The sequence below is a fragment of the Thermobia domestica genome, chromosome 4 (assembly GCF_964235325.1).
Source record: "Thermobia domestica chromosome 4, izTheDome1.hap1.1, whole genome shotgun sequence".
NCBI lineage: Eukaryota > Metazoa > Arthropoda > Insecta > Zygentoma > Lepismatidae > Thermobia > Thermobia domestica.
In genome coordinates this window covers 263,556,216-263,569,571 of record NC_137457.1, presented here as the reverse complement: position 1 = coordinate 263,569,571, position 13,356 = coordinate 263,556,216, and the positions used below count along the sequence as shown (strand labels likewise).

At 36.2% G+C, this 13,356-nt stretch overlaps 1 protein-coding gene across 1 annotated transcript in view; it reads right to left on the bottom strand.

Annotated features, from left to right (window-relative positions):
* LOC145684040 (apolipoprotein D-like) overlaps positions 1-12,684 on the bottom strand; it is a 159,825-nt gene extending 147,141 nt beyond the window's left edge. The window contains exon 1 of the mRNA XM_081755867.1: positions 12,469-12,684. The gene's annotated coding sequence lies outside the window, so the exon portion shown is untranslated. The remainder of the gene's footprint in view (positions 1-12,468) is intronic.
* Between the last annotated feature and the right edge of the window lie 672 nt (positions 12,685-13,356).

Genomic DNA, 13,356 nt, shown 5'->3' with positions numbered 1-13,356 from the left:
AAGAAGTAATGAGCGGGTAGCCAAAGCTTAAGCTGCTGGAAGAATCGGTAATCTTAAGGTGACTATAAACAAGCGTTAAAGCCAGGAGCGTCATTTGGGGAGGAAGAAAGAGGAAACTGCCCCTCGTAAGTCTGAGATGTATATGCTTTTTAATAAACTGTGTAACCAATTTATATAAATAAAAATGAAAGTGACTATGTTTGTGACTAAATAGCTCGAATGACCCAACCGATCTCGATTAGGGATGCGCACGAGACGAGTCGAGACAGGATTTTCCTGACAAAATTCGAGTCGAGGCACGGCTCCTCCAATAGAAAAATATACATTTTTCGAGTCGAGACATCTGTTTTACAGCATACTTTCGAGACGAGACAGCCACAAATCTTGTCTTGTGCGCATCCATAATCTCGATCAAATTTTCAACATTGATGAGGTTCAAGCCTGAAATAGATTTATAATTTCACTTTCACGGTGAAACTTGGGAGAAGAATAGAGGGAGATATAAAAAAATGAATGAAAATAACTGATATTAGTGCTGAATCCGTAGTGTTGGAGTTGCTAAGATGCACAGTGACACTTCCGATGCTGTTTAAATCCAAATTCAGCGCCGCAATTTGGGGGGAGGGAGAGGGTGAGATACAGTATATACAAAAAAAAAAAAAAAAGATCGAAAATGACCGATATTAGAGACTGATAGTAAAAAGTGACTGGCTAACGGGACGTATTACTAATTTTTCTTATTTTAACACAGCGAAGTACGTAATTGACGCTAGTATGCTAATAACAAAAGTGAAATCCTGATATCAGACAATGTTAACTTCTCCCCATGGGAAAATCTGAAATGATGCTAGTAGTCAGCCCCAACAGATTGCAGAATGTTTCCCTTATATTTCCAACATATTTTATGAATTTGGAATGTTTAAAATTATTGAGTCAAAATTTAATATAAATGTTTAAATTTAACCTAAAAACTAGTTGAATTAATAATAATCATCGAATAATCGTGCATTAAAATAATAATAAAAAAAAACTTTCGTTTACTCAGTAAGGGCGTTATTGTTAGCATTATTTGCATCAGTGCAGGAAATATGTGTTTAACTGTTAGGAGAAATCAAACAATAATAGATAACATGTGTTACGTACGTAACTGTGTATATTTTTCATATAGAGGACGTTGCACTATAATAAAAACTAACAATTATTAATACACAATGAATACACTCTATATAATGATATTAAAGCATTAAAAAGTTAGCGTAGTAGGCCTATAGTCGTCTTCAATACTGTCACCTACGGATAGGGTAAGTGTTGTTCATGAGATGAGGCAAAAAAACTTTCTTTCTTTCTTTTCTTGCCTCGTCTCGTCTCGTGGGCACTACTTACTAATCGCTTCGTCTGCACGCTAGTGACATCTATTGGCATCAGGTAGAAAGCAAGCGCTGTTAGCGACAACTATTAGCCTGACTGTGAACTATTAGGAATTAGCGTAACCTGACATACTTAAAGGCGTCTTGTTTTTATAATAACGACAATTACATCAAAACAACTACATTAAGGAAATTCAAGAGTTACCTTTGTTCTTAGCTTATAATTTTCAAACTAGTTGTACTAGCAGCTAGCTAATCACACTTCGATATACATACATTTATTTTATTTGTAGAGGGCCGTTATGGCTCGGTGATAGAGCTTTCACCTCTGGTACGTAGAGTCCGTGGTTCGATCCCAACTCACATCAAGTGGGATTTATGGTAGAAAGACACCGTGTGTGTTTTCTTAGGGTTCTCACACTTTCTTCATCCCACCATTTCATTCATTCTGAATATCACCATTACCTTTAGCCTACACGGCATAATCGACGTAAAACTAACATGATTTTTATTTTATTTATACATATTTCTGGTATTACTAGTATGTGTGGCAATAAGGCCCGTCATGTATGAGGGATGTCATCCCTTGACGAGAAGGGGGAAAGAAGGAAGGAAGCAGCCTGTGATCTGTAAATTAGGTATCATACCGGCCCTGTATTTGCCTGGTATGAATAGAAAAACATACGAAAACATTACTCAGGACGGTTGACTTAAAAAAAAAAAGCTGTTACACCTTTTTCAACCGATTGTCTTCACAAGAGAACGGAACTCAATATATATGACCTGCTCGAGGTCACATTTCCTAACTTCAGAGTAAACTGGAAAAGAAGGTTGACCATTCCCGTGCAATTCAATGCAATGACAAAGCAAACAAGTTTCCCTTGTGATCTATAGCTACATTTCCGAAATTAAGCCACCTACATACTGTTCTATGGTTCAATCCCAACGTGTTCCACATAATAACTCAATTTCACTGAACTGAAACTGAAGATCACCATTATGTCCATCCCAGCCGCTCATATATATCGATGTGTTTTGATCGTTGAGTTAATCATATAATATTCACTAGCTACTAAAATCCCAAGAGAATGAAACTCAAGAATGAATTGTATTCCCCCAAACAGAACTCAACAGGAGTCATTTACAGTTGCTTAATAAATCTATAACACTATCATTAAATATAATTCAAGGACATTAAGTTAAATTCGGGAACGCATTTTATGCGGGGAGAGGTTTGTAAATCTGGAATCTGTTCCCGGGAAACGGGTATTGCTGGCACCCTTAATGAACGAATCAATCAGTAATACAGTGAGAAAGGAGCGTAAAATACCGATATTGCCCGTCCTGAAACGCAACGAAATTAGCAATTTAAATAATTATGAAATACACTGATACATAATGATATCAAAGCATAAAAATAAAGGTAGCACGGTTGGTGAATGCTTGTCTTCAATATTCTCACTTGTTGGCCACAAACGAGAAAAGAAAATACTGTTTACGTTCCCTTTGATTCTCACAATTGACAAAAGCTTGAGTTTCCCAGCAGCAATGTATATTATATTATACTTGTGGTCTCATGGCGTTTATTTTGTAATGTTTGCTTGGCATGCTATATGATACCACATTCTTCCCAATATGCAGGCAAACTTTACACTGCCAGAGTGCCATTTTCCTGTATAATTTTATTTCTCCTCTATGTGTGTGAGAGTTCCGAAAATTTTTAATTTTTTTGTGTTATGCAACTTTCACATGTGTTATTTTCCTTGTCTTTCTTCTTTTTTTTTATGCAATTGCTGTACAAAACATTCACCCCAAGAAGGAAATAGAACTGTAAAGAGTGAATCTGTTTTTAAAACTTAGTTACCACTCATTACACCATCTCGATCTTCCCCCTCCCCAACCAGGCACGTACACAGAAATTTTTGTTGGTAGAGACCTAAGCTTTTTATTTTATTTTTTTTTTTGGGGGGGGGAGGTATGCCCAATACTACAAGCCATTACATTTATGAAGTATTGAATGGGTATTATTCTGCCGTGAAAGACGATAAGTATGTAATTGTAAAATACTTCCACCCAAGGATGCCGATTTCTCTATAAATTTGGGGGGCCCATTCAGATGCAGAAGGATATATGAGTATTTTAAGAAAAATTGAATTCGAATTATGCCAAGTATTGTATATTCATAAATAAAATGCGGGGGCCCACATGGGCTTCGGGGGGCAGGATCGGCGCCCTTGCTTCCACCTATATTTTCAGAAAACAAATGATAGAAATATGTTGTTTCTATAAGAAAAAGAATGCAGATGAAGTGTAAGATCAAATTTTCATGCTACATCAATCATTTCCCTCTTAAACAATCAGAAAGTGTACAAATGTATGTTGAGTTAGGAAATTTTGGGGGGTCCGGACCCCGTGGACCCATCGTGGATGCGCCTTTGCCCCTCCAACTAACCGAATGAATTTCTCAAAAAATTTTTATAAAAGAAAATTCCATAATCTATTTTTCTATATGCACAAAAGAACTAACGCTCAATCCCAATTCTAAAATACGAAATTTAAATACATGTTACATTTCTTCTTTTATTTTCCAATCAATGAGGCATGTCTGCCATTTATTGTAATGGTATATAGAAGAATGAAGAAATTAGCTTGGTCGAACAGAGAGCGAATGAGAACTTAAAAAAAAAAAAAAAAAAAACTCATTAGAACATTGACTGAGAAGAAGCAATATCATGAGGGGCATGATAAGAGGTAGGTAGGGTGATCTGTCTCTGCTCTCGTACTTTCCCAATATACATTATTAAATTATTCACCAGTTTATAGCTGGGGAATACATAGTGAACATTATTGTCAGTGGCATATTGAACAACAATTTTTCGAGGCGGTTACTATTTTTAAAGGGCTTATCAAAAATTGTTATAACTTTAAAGAAAGTTCATTATTTCTAGCGAGAAACTCGGCATGATACTCTTGTTCATTGTTAATTGATTACTTGACTGTTGTTAACGTTCTTTTTCAGCGCCGAGACTTTATGAGACGGACAGGACCTATTGCGTGAAGTGGGATTCGGACTAAGGGCGTCATTTACGGGGTTGGACAATTGCCTCTCCCTGAATTTTATATATATAGACACAGTATGCCGCTAACTTCGATGTACAAAAGCAGAGGAGTGATTCCTGAGAGTAAAACAAACAAAAAAGTTCCAATAAACATAGGGCGAAAAACATGTCGTTTACGTGTTATAGGCTGCCGAAAGCGTGGGAAAACAAACTTTAGAGTTAAATATTGTACAAACCACTGACCGTAGACGTGATGCGGCATGGTATCGTCAAAGGGTCCTAACCTGCTCTATCCAAATTTGCAGTTTTTAGATTTGTGCAATGGCTACGCAAGGGATTCCCCAAAGGACGCTAGGGATTCCCGGACATTTTATTATGTAAATTGAGTGGACAAGAGAATGTTAAGGACGTCTCACTGTCTGGAAATAACACTACGTGGCAGGTTAGAACTCATACACGCAGATTAAAAGATGGCGGATGAGGTAATAATCATTGTGCATAGTTGCATATCTGCTCAAAAAGAGCAAGTAAAGACGTTGTACAAGAATTCACTGAAAACGTCACTTCGGTACAATGTAAAAATATGTACAACACAAGCCGATAGGTAACAGAAAATAAATTCCGATTGCTGATCGGAAAACTTGAAATGGTAACATTCTGGGAAGCAACTTTACCGAGAATCAAATTAGCAACTTTACCGCGCATTAGCCACAAAGAGACACCTTTGAGTTGAGTTGATTTTGAATTTAACGTCCCTTTCAGCAGCGAGGCTGTAAGAGACATGGACCTACTAATTAACATGGAATCCGAAGCGCATGAGCTCCCGCAGGGAATCGAACCCGGGTCTCCCACGCCAAAATCGCGTACGTTGACCGCTTAGCCACGAAGGAGCTCGAGATACCTGTGATCTTTAATGTATTAATACGCACCTTTCGAGATACAGGTTCGATACCCACTCGGAGCTCATATGGTTCATATTCGACATTTAAGCCATAGAATATATCCACTTCTGATATAGGTTAGGTGTTGAAAGAGACATTAAACACTAAATCGACCAAACGAAATTCGACATATTAATAATGATTCGTTGTATCTAATTTTATGGGAGTTCTAATATTGCTCAGTTAACAGCTTTTTGTTACCGGAAATGGAGAAAGGTTGAGTTGATTACGAGTTTAGCGTCCCTTTCAGCAGCGAGGCTACATGAGACGTGGACGTAGAACTTAACGTGGATTACGAAACCACATGAGCTCCAGCCAGGGAATTGAAGCAGGGTCTTCAACGCCAAAGATGCGTACGGTAACCGAAAATGGAAAAAAGAATGCAAGGAAATTCAAGAAAGAACCAAATTATGTAAATTTTTTTTTGATTTGTTCATCAACAAAATACAAACAAGAAAATAATAAACAAACAAAAAACACCAACATCATGATTATAAGAAAGTCACGGGTTGACAACCACACAAGTAAAAGTTAACGAGAGGATTAGAAGAGGAAAACAAGAAGCTGACCTTCAGAAGCACGCCATCTAATAAAAGTCACTTTCAATCTTATTATATCCCTCACGCTGCAAGATTTTTTTTCTTTTTTTAAAAAAAAATTTCACTCACGTAGTTTCAACTATTTAAAAATTCCAAGAACCTGTCATACAGTTACAAATACTTTGGAAAAGTACTCAAAAATGATTGTTGTTGTTTGTATGTATGTAATATGGTGATGGTAAGATCAGCTGTATTTTTGTAAATTTAGAAGCGCTTCCGCTAGTCAACTGTTCTTGTTCCTTCCCATGCAAACACGGAAAATAAGTTTTTCACGAATTGAAAATATAAACAGTTAGGCAATAATCTTTTTTTTTTTAAGAATAAAAAAAATATCTTTTTTGAACTGTAAAAGAACTTTTAAAAAATCATCATAATAATAAAATTGCATATTTCCACATTTCGCTAAAACTCAAAAACTTGCGTAATCAGAATTATGATTCTGAGAAGAAAGAGGATAAGTAATATTACTGTTAATATATATATATATATTTTTAAATGGTTGTGTTTAAAAACAAACACTTCTTCATATTTAATTAAACTGTAGAATTGTTCCGAGCAATGAGAAAGCTACACACCCCGAATTTCTTTTTTTTTTAAAGTTATATTGCGTAGTAATAGGTATAATAAATCTGTTTATAATTATTATTAGCTTGCTAATACTAATAAAAATTACTACGTAAATGTACAAAGGGTAAACACCTTTTGCGTGAGGCAAAACAATTTTACGTTGTTTATTTTCGTACACAGCAATAAAAAAAATAAATGTAGACAGAAATAACGGAACTTTCAGTTCTGGTACAAAGGGTCTGTGACTCGATTCCATGTTTTCGAAACATACGCTAGACAACATCGTGTGTATGGGTTTTCTCGTTTTTTTTCACTTTTTGCAACTATCTTTTTTCTGTAAGCTGTTTCATCATTATTCACTAGATTTATTCATATATCTTTTTTAGTTAAATGGAACATAATCAGAGCACGTTAGAGTGAATATTTTTTTAAAACTTTTAAGACAGCTGTGCTTCATCAAGTTTACTGGAATTAAATTTTGAGTAAGGTATTAAAATTTTTCAACTTCCTTTTTAAACTGGACTATTACGATACTTGATTGGCTGTTTTTTTCAGCGTTTCCTTTTCAATACAATATAAGACCTGCAACTTAATTTTAAAAAATGAAATAGATAAATCTTAGTCCCACGATTATCTCATGTGACGCAGACTAAAGAACACAGTGATAATGAGAATGAATGAAATAGTGGAATGAATAATAGAGGACGAAGTGGAAGAACCCAGAGAAACTCTACACACACGGTATTTGTCCACCATGAAGTTCATTTGACGTAAGCTGGGATCGAACTACAAATAGAAGCCTTAGATGAACGTTCTACCAGTGAGCCACTTCGAACCCCAGCTTACACGAAAAAATGGGAATCACGTGAGCACCCAATGCCCCAGAAACTTCTCATTGGATTCGCACCTAGGAGACCGTACAGACTTTACGTATATACATTCCTCACATCAAAAGAAGAAAATAAATTAGACTCTAATTTATGAGACACACGATTATGAAGTTACAACACGCGCGAAAGTAATATGAAATAAACAGAACATTATCTCTCAAAAATGATCAACACATGTTTTGCACTCCCATACTACCGTAAGTGTTTGTCTCTCAGCAAAGAGCAAGCCCTTTTTTTCCCCTTATTATTGTTGAGAGTAGTGTCTAAAGTTCATAAATATATCTCAGGGTCAGTTTTAAGATGACGAATTTAATGGACATAACTTTGGTTAGCTCATAATTTTATAATTGTGCGTTTCTCAACAAATCGAAAGATAGATTGCGTTTTTGATTTGATTTGATTTGAGGAATAAATATGCAGAGTTTGTCCATTTTCTTAGTCCACGAACTCTTTTTATATATTATATCGAAATTGTGAATCAAATCTTTCAATATTAACAATATTTACATTACCAATAATTATTCTATTTGTACAATTGTACAATACGTCTATACTTTTTTTTTTTTACTAAGTATCAGAATTTTGTAAGCATACATTTCACAAATATGCTCACCATTTCAGTTTTGACTGCATTTACAGTATACAACACAGGAAAAGCGCATGTTATGTTTGGAACCGCTAAAGAAAGTGATTTCATATTTTGGTTAGAAGTAATGGAGACACAGCCACAGCACTTTGACTTCTAGTTCGAGAGATGTGTGATCAGCACATCGACTCCAATGGTCGTTATTTGTGGCATCTTAGATTGATGTTCATTATTTCTGAATTCAAGTAATTCCACAAGTGCTTCACAAGATAATCTACACCAAAAATACCTCACCTTTCACTGGTATAGTAGCTAGCGCTCGCATCTTTGGTGTATGAGTCTCGGATTCGATTTCCAGTGGGAAAGCCTTGAAATTTGAACACATTGCGGTGGTTCAAATTCCAACTTAAACTGTAGCTGCACGTCTCATACAGCCTTGGTAATGAAAAAGGACGCTAAACACTCCAATCAACACCGAAAATATTATCCCCTCACCGAAAATTCATCAAGGGATCAGGCGTATCAAATACACTCGTCTTAATTATTCGTCTAATATACTATACAGTATATGATATTAATAAAATGTCTATGTCTGTATTTGTCATCAGCTTTTCGCATAGAAATGGCCACCACATTTTGTACCCAGATTTATCTTTACCAGATCTAATCGCCTACGAACAGTTTTTTGCGATTATCGCCTGAGGAAAGGCCCAAAAGTTATGCACGTTTTTTCCTGGTGGAAAATTTACGGATTTAACATGTTCCGTGACGCCTTGCCTCTATGCAACCAGTACAATATCTCGGATCTACGGGTTTACATAACAGAACTGGATAAAAAGGTTGCTCTTCGTTATTTTTATTGACGTAAGATAGGAGAGGATAAATACCAGTGCAATGGAATGGTTATGGGATATTTATTTAAGGGCATTGTTCTTTCTCTGTTTTAATGCAGGTTCTGAATTTTAACACCCGGCAACAACGGGTGCTTAAATCTAGTAAGAGAGAAAAATTATCTAAAATTATCCCGTGTTTGATCCTATAAGCATGTAAGAATGCGCACAAGAGAAGAATTGAGGCTATCCCGTCTCGCAAATGCGTCGTGAAAGTGATATCTTGTTCAGAACAACGTGTATGTGTCTATTATAAGAATTGTCTCTTCTAATCTTCAGGAGCCCTGTCTCGTCCCCTCCTTAACCCTACCTAATGAAACAATTATTTCTTCATTAGGAATCGAACCTCGACTACACACATCATTAGGCACAAAATTTTTGTTTTGTTCATGCCAATGTTCATTTCAGGATCAATTTTATATGAAACGTGCACTACAATTTCAGGTGGACTAGACCACTATGCATTACCCTGAGCTCTCAACAGAAACCGAACCCGCGTATTTCCCCCCAGAAGACGACAAAGTTATCAATTTGGTCACAAGGTACTTATACTAGAGACAAACATGCTCACCAACGAAAAGGAATAAAAATGAAAGAAAATACAAAATTATTTGGTCTTAAGATATGGTGATTAGTTCTACTCTTAAGAATCTTAATTTCAAAACCCCGAATCTTCGTCATTTCTTCTACATTGTAAGTGACTACTTTTAAATAGTTAACTACTACTATTACTTTTAAATATGAGTATTATAGGGAGCTAGCTTGTTTACCAGCGGGGGCTGAGGTGAAGGGAGAAAAATTTCAACAATTTTTCTGCCTGAGTGTTGCAATACTCCCTTACCCTCCTTCTATATGTCAGCGTTACCAGGGTTAAAAAATTGTCACATGAATGTCATTCTGAAGAGTTAGTGTGAGTTGGTTATTTGTTGAGTGCTGTTGTGGTTGCGGTTTTGTTGCTTATTATTCATTTGACAATGGCTTCAAAGCGTAAGAGAGGGCAAACTATACACATCGAAGCTAGAGAAATAATAAGGAAGGCCATAGTGCAATGCGACGAAGAAGCGAGGGAGAAAAAACTGAAGCATTTGTTATCACAGCCTAATTTGCGTGTGTCCACGTATACAGGGATCTTCGATAGGGATTGCATAATTGCATTAACTCTTTGAATTAAGTGACTATTAGCTGAATTTTTTGACAACGCACTGGCAACCCTGGCCAGGACCGTCGAGTGACCGTTTCTTGGCGACGGGGTGGGGAACCTGCCAATCAACTCTGAATTCCTCAGCCTCGCATTAAAGCTAGCTCCCTATAATAGATATTGCAAATAACAGATTCAACTTCCAATACTTCTTTCGAGACGATGAAATTGGCAAATTTGAATACAACGAAAACCAAACTCAAATTATGCTGTCTATATTGACGGACGGGATCAAGAAAGCGTCTTGGTATCCTATCTTAAAAGAAAAAGGAAAACACTATTACAGCTTTATTTCTATAATTACTACCTGTAATTTCTCGTTTTTACCAGATTTTAATTCAGAATCTGGATTAAAAGAGGGAGAAGTATGTCCATAAGGAAATATCCCCAAAACCTTTTCAATTCTCAATGTATGAATCCGACGACAACAAAACAAACAAACTAAAACTATAAGAGAAAAAAGATAAAAACTTAACGGAATATTTTGAATGAACATTTTGGTGAAGACAAATAAGACTTTAAATAATATATACTTATTAAATATATACTTTATATTATGTTACTATGAGTAAAATTTTAAAAAATAACCTTTGTTTCATAAACGTAATCAATTGACTCATCTGCAATGTAATTGACCATTGATTTATTTTTAAACTCTACTGGCTCCGCGTGGCGTAGTCGCTAAAGCTCTCGTCTTTAGTGCGAACAATCCCGCGTTCGATTCACAGTGGGGACAATTGTTAGGAATGCGCACGAGACAAGATTTGAGGCTGTCTCGTCTCCAAAATGTGCTGTAAAAGTGATGTCTCGACTCAAAAAACGTATATTTTTCTATTGGAAGAGCTATGTCTTGACTCGAATTTTCTCAGGAAAATTCTGTCTCGACTCGACTCGTGCGCATCCCTAACAATTGTCAACAAAGTGTAAAAGATTTTCAGAACAAACATCCTGAGTGAGGTTTTCGTGGGTTTTCTTCATTTACACCAGTCAAATGCCGGAATGATATGTAACATATAGGTCCCAGGCCGTTTCCTTCCTCCCCCAATCTCTTCTTCCTTCCCTTTCCTAGGATAGTGTGATCATTGAGGAACGCCATCCCTCACACATGACGGCTAACATGGCCATAGATGCCGAAAGCCCAGAAATAGAATTCCTAATCCTAATTTTAAAACAGACGCCAGCCACTTCTCTGCTCTGATATTGCAGAATCCAGGGTTTACACTGAACTAAGCTAACCTATTTCCGTGACTGTGAATAGTATGCAACCCGCAACACAATGGAGTAGTTTGGGTTGCTTAACTCGAAAGGCTTCTCAGATACTTTTTGAACCTCCAGAAACGTGTGACTCCCTCCCCGATTCTCCCTCGAATCGAAAATCGTAAAATCGACTTCGTGCGGGATAAGGTAAAGATATATCGTGTACTAGGTGACTAGGTAACTCCTTTGTATAGAAAAATCTAATGACAAACTCTCACACACAAATGCTCTTTTATATATTACTATAGAAGAGTGTATTCTATTTAAAAAGCCCACCGTTTGGCATACTCGAGCTAAGACATTTCGCAGGCGATCTCAAGACCTACCTGTCGCAGGTTCAAATCCCGGTCGGAGTAAAGATGAGTATGCATTGTTCTTTCACATTTTTTTCATTATTATCATTAATTTCTCATCGTTTCCTTTAGTCTAAACAGTACAATCGTCGGACGTAAAATTCAAGTAATAATACTAACAATAATCTAATTGCCTGTAAAATATGCACTCAAAATAAGTGAAATAATTTGAGTTTTTGACTTGGAATTTGGATTAGTATCGTTTCAAAAGAGAGATTTTTAAAAAAGTTAACGTCCCACTCAACGACGCCAATTTCTGTATAATTTTGAGGAAGGTGCGTTCAGGTATGTGTTTCATTCTCAGATATAGTCCAATAATACATCAATAAGGGTTTTAATACAAATAGGAGGCCACAAGCAAACTTTGGGGGGACATAGGCCCTCTCGGTCCAATAGGATCGGCTCTATCAGATCATTACGCTAAAGAAGACAAATTGAACGAAGAGTGAATGAAAGAAAAAACTGAAAAATCCTGAGAAAGTCCTAGGGACAAAATCTCGTCAACCACAAGTGTACCTGATCAGTAATCAAACCAAGGTTCCTTTGTCAGCAAATATATCAGATCTGAGAATGCTTTAGCGTATATTTTGAATAATATTTTTTTAAATATAACACCGTTAATTTTAGTTATTCACGCGCGTCTATTTACAAACGTGTCGCTAAATAATATACAAAGAAAATTATATTGTTCAAATGGAGAATCGAAAGAGCGACCATTCACCAGGAAAGACAATGCATTCACTTTTTTTCTTATTACTTACATTTGCTTCTATGAATAAAAACTTAATAATTATTATTGGCCGCTGCCACACACTGCAATTATAAAACACCAACTGTCCGTTTCTCGTCAAAAGATTAAGTTATTTGTTTTCCCCTCTTTCAACAATAGGTGGAAGCACTTGTGTCCTTATTCAACCCAACTTTCTTCGACGGAGCAATGAACACTACTGCTGTCAGGCCAGAGTCGATCCAAGTTTATAATACAATTCTTCTCATAGAAAATCCCCGGCCCTGAACTTCACCTCGATTGGTTCTGAGCTGCAGTCACGTGATCTAAACTGTCTCGCACTGCAAGAGGAGGCCACAGGATACGCACCTTAAGTACACCGACTTTCTTTCAGTTTTTTTTTTCTCTCTCTCTCTTTGGTATGACTAATGTTTGCTACAAGAAAGAGGGAATTAAAACAAGAAAACTAAAAAGAAAAAAAGAAGAATAAAGAAAAGGAAGATGAAAGGAATTAGAAGTGACTGACTTACTTCTGTAAAATCCATTCTGTTGTTTTTTAAGTTTAAATCAAGTCTTATGCAAATCGTTGCACATGTTTCAATGTTTTGTTGCTAGTAATGTGAGTGTAAAATGCGGCTGCGGTGTAGTCTTTCACTCACGCTTTTCTCAGACCATCCCACAGAAGATGTAAATAAGGAAATGCAATTTTGAGAAGTAACACAAATTCGATTCTATGTATTTTTTTATTTATATAAAAATAATCATAAGAATGCAAAACTAGTCAGTAGGGTAGTGCAGGGAGATCTCCAGTGACTGTACATGTTTTTTTTTTTAATTAATCAATGTAAATGTATACTAGTATTCTGGTAGTCCTTATTATGGGACTTTTCAGCTTTTTTTTTTTTTTTTTTTTGAGTCTCAT